The sequence below is a fragment of the Ranitomeya variabilis genome, chromosome 8 (genome assembly GCF_051348905.1).
Source record: "Ranitomeya variabilis isolate aRanVar5 chromosome 8, aRanVar5.hap1, whole genome shotgun sequence".
In the NCBI taxonomy this organism is placed as follows: Eukaryota; Metazoa; Chordata; class Amphibia; order Anura; family Dendrobatidae; genus Ranitomeya; species Ranitomeya variabilis.
In genome coordinates, this window is record NC_135239.1 from 18,002,745 (window position 1) to 18,016,750 (window position 14,006).

General features: G+C 39.5%; 1 protein-coding gene across 1 annotated transcript in view; it reads right to left on the reverse strand.

The window, feature by feature from the left end:
* The window catches only part of LEPR (leptin receptor), a 115,833-nt gene extending 112,022 nt beyond the window's left edge, over positions 1-3,811 (reverse strand). The window contains exon 1 of the mRNA XM_077278208.1: positions 3,762-3,811. The gene's annotated coding sequence lies outside the window, so the exon portion shown is untranslated. The remainder of the gene's footprint in view (positions 1-3,761) is intronic.
* Between the last annotated feature and the right edge of the window lie 10,195 nt (positions 3,812-14,006).

The following is a 14,006-nucleotide window of genomic DNA, read 5'->3' on the forward strand; positions in this document are numbered from 1 at the left end:
ACAAATACTTGGTTCACATGTACAATGGCTGAAGTATGCGCTGACTTAGTCACAGACATTACAACGAAGATAATGGTTTTAAATTATGCATAATGAGAGCAAATAAGGGAGAGAAATTGAATAACAACATTGTAATTAACTGACAGAAAAACACAAACACCTGCATGTAGAAATCTGCATATGAAGCAAACATCTCAAAAAGTGTCATTAAAGGGAATCTGCCAGTAAGATCAACCCCCACAATCCGTATCATAGGTCTTGGAAAACTAAAATCTATCAACACCTTTAAACCTTCTATCTGTTGCTGCATTCCCCAGTAAATAGCATTTTATTAATATGTAAATGAGGTATTAAGTGCTCTGGACATGACAGAGCACTTAAGGTGCTTCTGATTCCCCTGGTTGTTTTGTCACCCAGCGCCAGCCTCTTTAGCTATATCAATTGCTTACTGCCAGACAAATTCAAGAGACAGGCAAAGAAATCCGACATTGAACTGGATAAAGGCTAAAGAGGCTGGTAATGGGCAGTACTTATATTCTAGTACATATGGACGGTATTATAGTAGTTATATTCTTGTACATAGGAGCAGTATTATAGTAGTTATATTCTTGTACATAGGGGCAGTATTATAGTAGTTATATTCTTGTACATAGGGGCAGTATTATAGTAGTTATATTCTTGTACATAGGGGCAGTATTATAGTAGTTCTATTCTTGTACATAGGGGCAGTATTATAGTAGTTATATTCTTGGACATAGGGGCAGTATTATAGTAGTTATATTCTTGTACATAGGGGCAGTATTATAGTAGTTATATTCTTGGACATAGGGGCAGTATTATAGTAGTTATATTCTTGTACATAGGAGCAGTATTATAGTAGTTATATTCTTGTACATAGGAGCAGTATTATAGTAGTTATATTCTTGTACATAGGGGCGGTATTATAGTAATTATATTCTTGTACATAGGGGCAGTATTATAGTAGTTATATTCTTGTACATAGGGGCAGTATTATAGTAGTTATATTCTTGTACATGGGGCAGTATTATAGTAGTTATATTGTACATGGGGCAGTATTATAGTAGTTATATTCTGTACATAGGAGCAGTATTATAGTAGTTATATTCTTGGTCATAGGAGCAATATTATAGTAGTTATATTATTGTACATAGGGGGTAGTATTATAGTAGTTATATTATTGTACATAGGGGGCAGTATTATAGTAGTTATATTCTTGTACATAGGAGCAGTATTATAGTAGTTATATTCTTGTACATAGGAGCAATATTATAGTAGTTATATTCTTGTACATATGGGCAGTATTATAGTAGTTATATTCTTGTACATAGGAGCAATATTATAGTAGTTATATTCTTGTACATATGGGCAGTATTATAGTAGTTATATTCTTGTACATAGGAGCAATATTATAGTAGTTATATTCTTGTACATATGGGCAGTATTATAGTAGTTATATTCTTGTACATAGGGGGGCAGTATTATAGTAGTTATATTCTTGTACATAGGAGCAGTATTATAGTAGTTATATTCTTGTACATAGGGGCAGTATTATAGTAGTTATATTCTTGTACATAGGAGCAGTATTATAGTAGTTATATTCTTGTACATAGGGGCAGTATTATAGTAGTTATATTCTTGTACATAGGAGCAGTATTATAGTAGTTATATTCTTGTACATAGGGAGCAGTATTACAGTAGTTATATTCTTGTACATAGGAGTAGTATTATAGTAGCTATATTTTTGTACATAGGGGAAGTATTATAGTAGTTATATTCATGTATATAGGGGCGCAGAGCATCCTTGTGTCCATAGAGAACACAAATCATTTTAGTCCATAGATCTAGTCGTGTTTATGGCAAGAAAAGAGCTGCAGACTGTGCTCTTCTTGCCATCAAATAACGGAAACCCAGGACAGAAAGGCAAAAGTGCAAATGTGAACAGGACATTAAGTAGCACGTTTTTCCATTATATCCAAGTATCAATGAAAGGGGGGATGGAAGATTATGGATCTGAAATACATGGAAGCATAATTCCAAGATTATTTCGAGCTGTGCCCTGTCTGGGAATGGCCACAAAAAAAAGTTAGTAAACATTTGCATAATTCCCTTTGAGATCTAAGAGACAGATCATTTCATGGAATAGTAAATTTCCCTATTAGGGTGGGTGCATGCCGTGGACCTGGCGTCCTTATGCACTGCATTATATGGCAGTTCAGTGCATGCACTGTCCAATTTTGCCCCCTTGACACCACCAGGACAAAGCACAAGGCCGTATAGTGCACACCATACATGCTATATATGCTGCAGGTTGGTTAAACAATAGACATTTTCTGACTTTATTGATCTTTTCCCAGCATTGTCAGAAACCCCCTGAAGAATCTGGTGCAGTATGCATGCTGGGTGCAGTGTGCTGCTAATTTACAATTCAGTGTTTTCTGGGTAATGATTTATCAGATCTCCAGACTTTTGCAACAATTTTATTTGGTTTTGATTCATTTCTTATTACTTTCTTTACCCCCCAAACATAACTATCAGGCTATTAGGTCATGCTGCGAGCGGTATTTTCGCAACAACTGCGGTGACGGGTTATGATAGATGCCGCTTTGTGCTTGGTAATGATGAGATTTGGAGGGTTTATGTATCATGTCGTCACCTTTGATCCTCTGTATAAATCTATCTAGTTCCATCTCCTCAACATCTGATATCCCATTCAGCAATTCCAGAAAAATCCATGAAGAAGCAATTAAAAGTAACACAAAACTTGCAGAACATCTCTATTTCCTGTGCAGGATAAAGCAACCTATTGCTCCCTGTTATCAGCCATTCACATAGTAGTGTTCTTCAATTGGAAGAATAAGTTTACAGAAAACTCCCTGTTCTCACAAATACTATAATAGAAGAACCCCCTGGACTGGAGTCACGGTGGATTTATGTAGCGCATCGACCTCTATCTGGACTATACATCCTGCAGTGAGAACTGTAAGATGTTCTATAGCTTTCAGGCAGCACTAATCAATACTATACTAGCAGCATGAGATTTATGTTTTATCTCTTCTCATATGCCTCCATCCACATAGTTCCTTCATGCTGTAAGGCCTTTACGAGATCAGAAAATGGTTTTCATCTCTTACAAGGCATTCCCAGGGTCAACTAATCTGCGGGAAGGGTCCACTCATTAACTTTACAAGAACTACGACGCTTTACAGAAAGTTTTCCTTCAAGTTATAGACGTTCCAGGAAGGCTCCTAAGATAAGATAATGGCCTATGTTATGTATGTTTATATTCAATCCTCGCTTTCTTTTCCAGGTAATTAGGTATCCAGTCTTGGCGGAATCCATATTGTTCATCCAGGTTCATGAAAGGAGAGCAGAGAATCGAGAAACAAGAGCGAGAAATCGACTGTGAAACATAGATACATAATAATGTAGGAGGATACACTGTGCTGGATGACAACCCTACAGGCATTGTGATGTCTTCTACTAGTGGAAGAGACCTGGAAAAAGAGAACGACTCACTAACATTCCTACGTAATATTTATTAAAAAAAAAAATTACTGGAATTACATGTAATGCCTTTTAATCTCTGTTTTAGTTTTGCTCTGCGCTGTATAAATATATTTAAACTTTATAATACGGGTTATTTGATATGCACTAAAGTCAAATATGTAAAAAAAAAACAATGTTTTCCATTTAATTAATTTTGTATATTTAAATAAGTTGTCTAAGATTTATGGACTTACCGATATTGGCGTCATGGGCCAACCATCTCATGTGTATGGGTCTTCCTGACTATTCTCCAACATTATGCTTTTGGGGAGATTCGGGAGGACCCCCATACACTTTAGATGATGGGGGGAGGGACGAAACTGATATTAACCCCCACTGGTCCTGAAATGAAAAAGCTATATTTAAAACAGAGTGAAACCAGAGCTGCCACAAATCCAAACATGGATTGTGACACAGGTTTCTGACAAGGTTTAAAAGGAATTTTGCTTGCAGCTCTGCAGGTGACTGGAGTACGAGACTTGCCAATAAATTAACTATGATTTGACATTTTTCATTAGAGCGGCTAATTCAGACATGAAACGGATGAGTCAGTAATTTATAGTCTTTCCATACAAAACAGTGATGTAATATTTTGTCCAAAATTTACATCATTACAGTTGCAATGGAAAATGCAAATGGATCAAATCCAGGCTGACAGAAATCAGTCATTATGGTCTCTGGATACTAAAACAAGTATACAAAACTGACATGTTCTAGATAGAAAATCCAAAAAGGACAAGATGCTATTTTGAATGTTCCTGTCGCCTTAACATTGTAAGGTCAGACATGTTTGCAGATTGATAACGAGTTGCATTACTAGTATCTAAAATCATATGGATGTCATATGGAAAGGTTGCTCCAGCACCTATAGTGCTGACAAAATGCCAGTGAAGAGGAACCGCCCACTTAAAAAAGATGGCATGTTACAAATTATGAGAATCAAGACAGTTTCTGGAAATATTAGATTGATATGTGCAGTTTGGACTTGTTGTTAAGGACAAGGTCAGCAAAGTCATGCTTTTCTATAGATTTTATGTGAAAGGGCAAAGAGACCCATTCCTCACCTCCGAGCAGCTAATGGTTCCCCCAATGTTCAAAAACACCTCTGTCACATGTAAAATCAGTAAATATGAGACGGGGAAAATTCAGGGAAGGGAGAGGAGGGAGATGCAGCTGCAATGTTGCATAAGGAGGAGCAGTGAAGTAAATATCTGATTGGTTCCATGGATCGGTCAAAGGAACAATCATACAAACACCAGCAGACGGGAGGAAAAATACCCAAAATCTGCGAGACACTCACATTTCTGGTTACTCTCCATCTGATACACATTTACAGCAGTCTAAGGATTTATGCAGATATGAGAGGCGCTGTCGTCATATTTAGGCTCCTGTGGAGGTATTTTTTTTCTATTTCTAAGAAATAAAATGTATTTTCCCTGGAACATAATCAATATTTTTCAGCAGACAGTCTTCTTACATCATCTGTCTACAGAGACGACAGTACAGTATTTATGACACTCTCACCACCCTGGGAGGGATCTCAAACAGCGCGATTCATACAGAAAATCTCTGATTTAAAGGTAAACTACACTTAATCCACTGGCCTGTAATCTCTCACTGAGAGCACATGTCAGGACCAAGCTTCCCTGGAGTTCTAAGGGGCACATCTGCAGAGTTCAAAAGGTAGTCTCATCTCGAAATCCCCATTTTTTTTTTCACTGGACATGTCTTAGCATTAGCTGATCACTGCAGATCCAGACCGTCCCTTGTAATGTCCATTTGATCCAAAATAGATTACGATTGCCGCGATAAGAGAACCCTACAGGCATTTACTATCTAATCACAGGATAGGTGGTGATATGACCGCTGGGGGTCTGATCTTTGGTCCTCCACTGTTACCCATGTAAATAGAGATGTCTGCACTTTCTAAGGTCCACAGTATTGAGATAGGGGAACTTCAACATCTAATTGTTTGATTGCTTGCACTAAGGTGACTAAAAAAATAAAACAAAAAATAACTTCACATTCCTTTTCCATAATAAATAAACAAAACAACAACAACAACAATAAAAAAGTGGTATTGCAGCGCTTATAATCTAGCAAAACTGATTATTAAACCCACAAAGTAAACACAATAAATAATAATAATAAAAAAAGATATACAGAAATGTAATATTACATACGTCATAACGTTAGAACTATCATTTTTTGGTCGCCGCAACGCCCTTAAAAAACACAATAAGAAGTGAAAATGACTTTGGATGTACCCCATAAAGGGTATTAATAGAAACATCAGCTTGTCCCCCAAAAATCAAGCCCTTTCTTTCACAATATTTTTTAAAACCACTGAAATAGAAAAAAAACAAAAAAAAAAACAATAGTAAAGTTTGTAGTTTGTAAGATTTCTAGTACTCCTGCTGATCATTGGACTCATTAATTGAATATCAAGCACATCACCATCCTGTTAGTGGTGGCTACCCCTAGTATTACTCAAAAATTGATTGCAAGCCCACTAGTTGTAGTGATGCTTGTGGAAAAATAGATGTTGCAAAGTCAAGAAGGTAAAAGAGCGCGTATTGGACACAGCAATAGATGTATATCACAATTGATGAAGGTATAGTCAGAAAGTGATATATATCTGCTGTATCAGAAAGAATGGCAGACCACTCAGAAATAGTGCAAAACCAAAAGGAGGAAAACACCGAACAGGGGTCAAGAAGTCGTAGGACAAGAAAAAGAAAAATTAAGACTAAAATACCTTTATTAGTGAGGGTAAAATGTTACACTGCAAATAAGAACAAGGTGCCCACACGGACGACAAGTTAACACAGAGATATATAAAGAATGTAGATTCATTCATATTAATAACTAAAGAATCAATATTAAAAATTGATCAGTGTTAACATAGTAAATAACAATAAATAATTTTATGTGATATTAGCCACAGTATGTGCAATAAAATGATTGAGCAAGAGATGATGTAAATCACATGAATATAGGATAGTAAATAAGGAAAAGATGAAGGCTAATTATAAAACGGAGATGCAGCATCAAATGGTCACAAGCAGGGAATTAAGCCAATACATAGGCAGAAGGGCAATGGATTACCTGGGAGCACGGAGACACCGTGTGTGGCACACCCCGACGCGCGTTTCAGAACCTTTCCTTCGTCAGGTGGTCAGCTTTCGCTGATATATCACTGTTGATTTTCTCTGTAGTCTCCTCATTACTTGCACTGTATTGCATGACACAAAATCATTTATTATTATTTACTTTGTTGTGTACGTGCACATATACACTTTTATATATATTTTTTCACCATAATTTTATTTATTTCTTCCTTGTCACACTGACAGTATATATTGGTCCTTATGTGTCTTTTTTGTCATTCATTATGTGCAATATGTATATCATTCTTTGGTAGATAATACTGGGGTATTGTATATTAACACAGATTAATTTTTAATATTAATCCTTTAGTTCTTAATATTAATTTATCTACATTCTTTATATATTTCTGTGTTAACTTGTCGTCCGTGTGGGCACCTTGTTCTTATTTGCAGTGTTACATTTTACCCTCACTAATAAAAGGTATTTTAGCTTTAATTTTTCTTTTTCTTGTCCTACTACTTCTTGACCCCTGTTTGGTGTTTTCCTCCTTATGGTTTTAAATTCAAGAAGGTCCAGGCCCTCTCATAGGTTTTTATTTTCTTGGTTTCTTTATTCAACAAAGCTGAAAGTGTTTCAGCCCATCCAAAGCTTTCGTCTGCTGAAAAGAGTCCAGTTTTGTTGTATAAAGAAACAAAAAGAAAAAATAACCTAATGTGAGTGCCAAGCCCTGGGATAAGGTGTTATCTGAGCATGCTCAGGTGCTAACCAAGTGTCTCCAGTGTACTCGAACAATATGTGAGTCCCTGCGGCTGCATTTCTCGCCGCTGTTCCAGTTGCAACACATGCAGGGATTTCCTACCAAACAGGCAATCCCTGCAAGTGTTGCGGCTGTCGAACAGCCATGAGACATGCAGCTGCGGGGACTTGAACATATTTTTCGAGCACGCTGAAGACACTCGGTTAGCACCTGAGCATGCTCAGATAACACCTTATCCCAGCATGTTCACTCATCACTAGTAGCATGGGTGGACACTGACAGCTTGAGGCCCCTGTGCAAGAAATGTGTCTGCCCCCCCCCTCTTTATGGTGGCAAAGTATATATATATATATATATATATATATATATATATATATATATATATATATATATGTATGTTGCCGCCCCTTATTACACAGTGCCCCATCATGTTATGTACAGCACCATTCCTTACGTATTGGATTATATAGAACCCTGTCTTTATTACATACCGTCCTGTCTTGTTAGATGTATAATGCAATGATGGCTGATGGAGCACGGGAAAGATTCTTTTCTAATGGAGGAGGCTGTTGGACTGGTCGTCTGGTCACCAGCTCCTCCATCAGCAGTCATTTTACAACCCCTGGCAAAAATTATGGAATCACCGGCCTTGGAGGATGTTCATTCAGTTATTTAATTTTGTAGAAAAAATCAGATCACAGACATGGCACAAAACTAAAGTCATTTCAAATGGCAACTTTCTGGCTTTAAGAAACACTAAAAGAAATCAAGAACAAACAATGTGGTAGTCCGTAATGGTTAATTTTTTTAACCAAGCATAGGGGAAAAATTATGGAGTTACTCAATTCTGAGGAAAAAATTATGGAATCATGAAAAACCAACAAAAAACCCTCCAACACATCACTAGTATTTTGTTGCACCACCTCTGGCTTTTATAACAGCTTGCAGTCTCTAAGACATGGACTTAATGAGTGTCACACAGGACTCTTCATGAATCTGGCTCCAACTTCCTCTGATTGCTGTTGCCAGATCAGCTTTGCAGGTTGGAGCCTTGTCATGGACCATTTTCTTCAACTTCCACCAAAGACCTTATGTGTCTTTTTTCAAGGAATGTTTTCACAGTTTTTGCTCTGTGGCAGGATGCATTATCATCTTGAAAAATGATTTCATCATGCAATTGTTACCATCCACCTCTCGTGTCTCCCCTTTTCCTCATAGTTTGTAAGCTTGCGAGCAGGGCCCTCATTCCTCCTGGTATCTATTTTGAACTGTGATTTCTGTTATGCTGTAATGTCTATTGTCTGTACAAGTCCCCTCTATAAGTTGTAAAGCGCTGCGGAATATGTTGGCACTATATAAATAAAAATTATTATTATTATCATCCCCAAACATCCTTTCAATTGATGGGATAAGAAAAGTGTCCAAAATATCAACATAAACTTGTGCATTTATTGCAGATGTAATGACAGCCATCTCCCCAATGCCTTTACCTGACATGCAGCCCCATATCATCAATGACTGTGGAAATTTGCATGTTCTCTTCAGGCAGTCATCTTTATAAATCTCATTGGAACGGCACCTAACAAAAGTTCCAGCATCATCACCTTGCCCAATGCAGATTCGCGATTCATCACTGAATATGACTTTCATCCAGTCATCCACAGTCCACGATTGCTTTTCCTTAGCCCATTGTAACCTTGCTTTTTTCTGTTTAGGTGTTAATGATGGCTTTCGTGTAGCTTTTCTGCATGTAAATCCCATGTCCTTTAGGCGGTTTCTTACAGTTCAGTCACAGACGTTGACTTCAGTTTCCTCCCATTCGTTCCTCATTTGTTTTGTTGTGCATTTCCTGTTTTGGAGACATATTGATTTAAGTTTCCGGTCTTGATGCTTTGATGTCTTCCTTGGTCTACCAGTATGTTTGCCTTTAACAACCTTCCCATGTTGTTTGTATTTGGTCCAGATTTTAGACACAGCTGACTGTGAACAACCAACATCTCTTGCAACATTGCGTGATGATTTACCCTCTTTTAAGAGTTTGATAATCCTCTCCTTTGTTTCAATTGACATTTCTCTTGTTGGAGCCATGATTCATGTCAGCCCACTTGGTGCAACAGCTCTCCAAGGTGTGATCACTCCTTTTTATATGCAGACTAACAAGCAGATCTAATTTGATGCAGGTGTTATTTTTGGGTATGAAAATTTACAGTGTGATTCCATAATTTTTTTCTCAGAATTTAATGATTCCATAATTTTTCTCCTATGCTTGGTTAAAAAAAGTAACCATTACTGACCACATTTTTTGTTCTTGTTTTCTTTTAGTGTTTCTTAAAGCCAGAAAGTTGCCATTTGAAATATCTTTAGTTTTCTGCCATGTCCAATCTGCTTTTTTTTTTTACAAAATTAAACAACTGAATGAAGATCCTCCAAGGCCGGTGATTCCATAATTTTTGCCAGGGGTTGTAAAATGACTGCTGATGGAGGAGGCGGTGACCAGACGACCAGAGGGGGGACTATGCTATAAGAGAGGGCGCTGTGAATAACAAAAATAAAGTATGTAAGAGACAGTACTGTACATAGCAGAGGAAGCTATATAATAAGGGATGGCACCATATATAACTAGAGAGCATGGTACGCAATAAGGGATGGAGTGATACATAAGAGGAAACTGTAACTAAGGATAGTGTTATACATAAGTGAGCAAACTGTACGCTAAGGTACTGTGTTATACATAATAAGTGAATATACTACATACGGTACTAAGGGACTGTGCTATACATAAAGCTACATCCCTGTATCTGTGTGCAGTGTTGGTGTGCTGCCCGCTTTTACAGAAGCTTTGAGCATGTCCTATTCTGATCCTCAAAATTGGATCAGAAGAGGACATTATCTGACCCTCACGGATCTCATTCTCAGATCCGTGATTTTCATGTATGTGTGAATAAGCCTATAAAACTCTACAAGCCCGTGTGCCATCCGATAAAAAAACCTGGAAGCACACGGACATTTCACACAAATGTGAGAATGTAGAATAAGGGATTTTACAGATAACAATATCACTCCACGTCACACAGAGCAGATACAGAATAATATCTACATCCAGGCATTTACCGCTGACATCTCGTCTGATTAGAGCAGCTTCCTCCTGTTTCTTCTCCATCTGGTCAGACCTTCATGTCGACATCTCCCAGCAACAACTCGTCTTATCACAATGATCTTTGCAACCCTGAAAATAACAAGGTCACATACATTGTATACATACATGTGTCTCCCCCCTGAATACAGATATGTACCCCACCATTAATATACTGTTAGCCATGCACCATTAAAATATAAAGTGATTATAATCTCTGACTCCCAATAACATAAATTATTCAGTCTCTGACTCTCCCCAATTACCTGTACGGCTATGTGCACATGGAATATACACAAGGTTGGTTTTACAGTACAAGCGAAGTGAACGACGTCCCTGAAGTCTCATGCACACGCTGCTTATTTTTTCCTTGCAGATTTGCAGCAGATTAAAATCTGCATAATGTCAATTCTTGCAGCGTACTATACGTAAGAAAAGCAAAAATGTGGAAAAAAAAAAATGTATTTTACACAACATTCTCCCTGCCAACACATTAGGATATGCAGCAGAATTTTCTCCTGCAAATCCTGAGCGTGTGCACATAGCCTTAGTCCCTGTCCTGTGTCCCCATCATTCATTATAAGTACTTGATAGCATCATAATTAGTGATGAGCGAATATACTCGTTACTCGAGATTTCTCGAGCATGCTCTGGTGTCCTCCGAGTATTTTTTTAGTGCTCGGAGATTTTGTTTTCCTCACCTCAGCTGAATGATTTACATCTGTTAGCCAGCATAAGTACATGTGGGGGTTCCCTAGCAACCAGGCAACCCCCACATGTACTTATGCTGGCTAACAGATGTAAATCATCCAGCTGCGGTGCTAAAAACTAAATCTCTGAGCACTTAAAAATGCTCGGAGGTCACTTGAGCGTGCTAGGGAAATCTCGAGTAACGAGTATATTCTCTCATCACGGATAATGAATTTGGAAGTCGGAGAAGACGCCATCAGGTACTGAGCCTCCTCCACCACCTCCCAATTCATTACAAGTCAATGACAGCGTCTTCTCCCACCTTTCAGTTCATTATAAAGGGTCCTATACACCTTATCGCCTCCACTCCCACTTTCCAATAAATTTTAAGTCCCCGATAGCATCACAATGAATTGTGAGATGGGGGAAAACGCCATCAGGGGCTTGGCACCCTCCTCCACCACTCAATTAATTTTACATCCATATCTAACATCTTCCTCCACCTCCCCCTGTTCTTAAGCCCATTATAAGTCCCCCTTTTTCCCATCCCAATCCCCCTCATTGTCCTCCTTCCCGCATCCCATCATTGTCCTCTCCCCCACCTCCATCATTGATCTCAACCACCTCCATCACTATCCTGTCCACTACCTCTATCATTGCTTTCTCCATCACCTCCATCATTGCCTTCTCCCCCACAACCCCCTTCATTGTCCTTTCCACAACCATCGCCTTCTCCCCCACCACCTCTATCATTGCCGTTTGGACCACCACCATCATGCCTCCTCCCCCATCATTGCCCTTTCAACCACCTCCATCATTGCCTTCGCTCCACCATTGCCCTTTCCACCACCCCCATCATTGCTCTTTCCAACACCTTTATCATTGCTTCCTCCCCCAACATAGTCATTTCCACCACCTCCATCATTGCTTCCTTCCATCACTGTCCTTTCCACCACCACCATTACCTCCTCCCCAATTGCTTCCTCCACCATTGCCCTTTCCATCTCTCATTGCTTTCTCCCCCATTGCCCTTTGCACCATCATTGTTCTTTAAACCACCCCATCATGCCTCCTCCCCCACCATTGCCCTTTCCACCACCTCCATCACTGCCTTCTCCCCCATCATTGCCCTTTCCACCAACTCCATCATTGCCCTTTTCACCACCCCCATCATTGCCTTCTCCCCCACCACCTCCATAATTGCTTCCCCCCACCACCCCATCAATCCTTTCCACCACCTCCATCATTGCTTCCTCCCCCACCACCATCATTGCCTCCTCTCCATCACCCCCATCATTGCCCTACACACAAACACATCACCTCTCTGCACGTTCCCCTCAGCCACACGCACACACAGCACCACTCACCTCTCCGCACATTCTCCGGCAGCCGCAGCATCTTCATCGCCGGAAGCTTTCTCTCTGGCACAGCTGCGCGCTGAATGCTGACATCATCCATCTGTGCTGCTGTATTAGACGGGAAAAAGTGCAGGCAGGAAGCAGGACGGATCTGTGCAGCTCCGCTGCCATTTTGTAGGCATCGGAGCTGCAGGGATCAATCCCTGCCTATTGCACATGAGGGCAATCTGGCCAGGGGTCCCCCTCCGCCTCCGGGCCCCAATGAAGCCGCAAAGGCTGCACATGCGGTGTGTCCACCCCTGACTAGTAGTGCGTAGTGATGAGCGAATATACTCGTTGCTCGGGTTTTCCCGATCACGCTCGGTTGGTTTCCGAGTATTTGTTAATGTTCGGAGATTTAGTTTTCATCGCCACAGCTTAATGATTTACAGCTATTAGCCAGGCTGAGTACATGTGGGGGTTGCCTGGTTGCTAGGGAATCCCCACATGTAATCAAGCTGGCTAATAGCTGTAAATCATTCAGCTGCCTCGATGAAAACTTAATCTCCGAACACTAACAAATACTCGGAGATCACCCGAGCGTGCTCAGGAAAACCCAAGCAACGAGTATACTTGCTCATCACTAGTAGTGAGCTGTAACACCAGACACCACAGCTACCAAAAACACTGCACTGTGCAACAAAGAAACCATCCATACAGCAGATAAAGAGAAGAAAGTTGGATGCCGACAAATCTAATGCAGATGACCTGTGTGAAATATTTGCCATCAATTTTGAAGACCTGAATTACGCATTTAACCATTTCTATTCTGAAGGAGAGAGAGAAAAAAAAAAAAAAAAAAAAAAAAAAGACTCAGACTCTTGGCAGTGTAATTACACAATACAACTGGGCAAGTGGATGGATAGGCGATCTGGTTTCAGTCCCAGTAACTGTGGTCAGGGCTTTGAATGTGAATTATACCATGAAGCAAATGTGTAAAATTGGTCAGATGCCGTGGAATGTGCGGTTATAAGGGACGCAATATTCAGGACAACGGATGGTTTATTTACGGCTTATGAGGAAACAGAATGAAACGGAAAACAGCAGTAAGTAGAGCTGCATCCTTAACATGAAGTTTCTAAAATAAAGTTTCTGTGCTGATAAATTAACCAATATATTTTTACATGGTCTCAGGAGTCTCTCTTCTTTTCATGTGCTACATAGACACAACGCTTATAATAAAATCCACACTACCTGTAGTCATCACTAGAGGGAGCCCAATGTCTGTATTGAACACTATGACAAATACCATTCAGTGAGCTCCCTCTAGTGGTGGCTGACAGCAATGTAACTATTGTACTATTGAACGCTTTTCTAAGGAAGATATTGGAGCATATATCTACATATCTTT